At 39.8% G+C, this 1,484-nt stretch overlaps 1 protein-coding gene across 1 annotated transcript in view; it reads right to left on the bottom strand.

The window, feature by feature from the left end:
* LOC118334825 (phospholipid phosphatase-related protein type 4-like) overlaps positions 1-1,484 on the bottom strand; it is a 41,427-nt gene that overhangs the window by 39,394 nt on the left and 549 nt on the right. The window lies entirely within an intron of this gene.

Here is a 1,484-nt window from a genome sequence, read left to right as displayed (position 1 = left end):
TTCGGTCTAGACCTGCTCTATTTTGAAAAGTGTCCTGAGATAACTTCTGTTATGAATTGGCGCTATACAAATAAAATTGAATTGAAAAAATTGAATTGCAAAATCACAGGATTTTAATCATGCTTGCCGTCACACATCAGGGCAGTTACTCTGCAGTGATACAGAACCTTCTGATACTGTGTTCATATTTCATTATACTATTGTGGATGGAAATGTAGCTACAAGGACATGCCATTTTAGCCTGTCAGTCACCAGTCAGTCAGTTGGTCAGTCAGTAACAGCCAAGCAGCCTGCCAGCCAGTCAGTCCCATGACATACAATTGCACCTCGACAAAATAATGGTATTTTAATGTAGATAGATAGATAGATAGATAGATAGATAGATAGATAGATAGATAGATAGAAATTTTTATTTTTAATTTTTTATTACGCTTTCTGTCACACTCCAGGGTAGTAACTCTGCAGTGATACAGAACCTTCAGATAATGTGTTAGCTTTGTCCAAACTAAGGTGATCCTAATGGGTCACTACTACCACGACTATTACTATCGTAATAATAATAATTGAAATGTTGAAAGAGGTGCACTTGTCGAGCCTACGGGAAGGCTGCTCCATAGTCAGTCTGGGGGCGTATGAACCAAATGCAGCATCACTGCGAGGCTTTAGTCCTGGGGCGAGAAACAATTACTGTGAGAGAATCAGTGGAACACAGTGATCTGACAGGGACAGGCTAAACTGGGGCCATTCATTTCCTAATAGTGATGATTAAATGGATATTGTGTCTAAATTGTGTTAGCATTGAAGCACATGGTCATATTTGGGTAGTTGTCATTCACTGACATCTATAAACACCGTGGCTCTCCTCACTCTTTCATTATCAAGGTGTTTGACTGATGATACACGGACGATGAAGCTGTATGAATCTTTGCATACAGCCCCACAAAACTGCCGTACACACAGGAATTATAATATCCTGTGGAGACTGCAGTGTCACTGGCTGCAAAAAAAGAACAGGGTAAACAGGGTGAGGTGAATACAGATTCTTAATATCAAAGTGAATGGGTTTGTTCAGGATTACAGGTTGTCTGGCTCATTGTTGTGTGGCATCTCAATATCTCTGGTATGATCAATGACACTATTTATTTGCATCATTAGTTTAAACTGATTGTGGTAGTCAGTGTGGTTGCTTGCTCCCAGGCCACAAGGAGTTTACATGTTCCCCAGAAAAACATCCACCTCTCTGTGCTGCCCCTACTTCAAAACCAGACGCACCAACAACAGATACAACCTGACTGACTGAGAGCATTGATTCATCAGATCTAACAAATGTTATTTTAGACTGTCAGTCAGTGACAGCAAAAACCAGCAGACCAGTCAATCAATATATCAATCAACCAATATAATCAATTAGACAACACAATGTCAGCCAGTCAGTTCCCTGACATACATTTGCACCTCTACAAAATAATGGTATTTTAATGTAG

Source organism: Morone saxatilis, unplaced genomic scaffold, assembly GCF_004916995.1.
Source record: "Morone saxatilis isolate NCDOM2014 unplaced genomic scaffold, NCSU_SB_2.0 Contig23, whole genome shotgun sequence".
NCBI classification, from domain to species: Eukaryota; Metazoa; Chordata; class Actinopteri; family Moronidae; genus Morone; species Morone saxatilis.
This window is presented reverse-complemented; position numbering and strand designations above follow the sequence as displayed.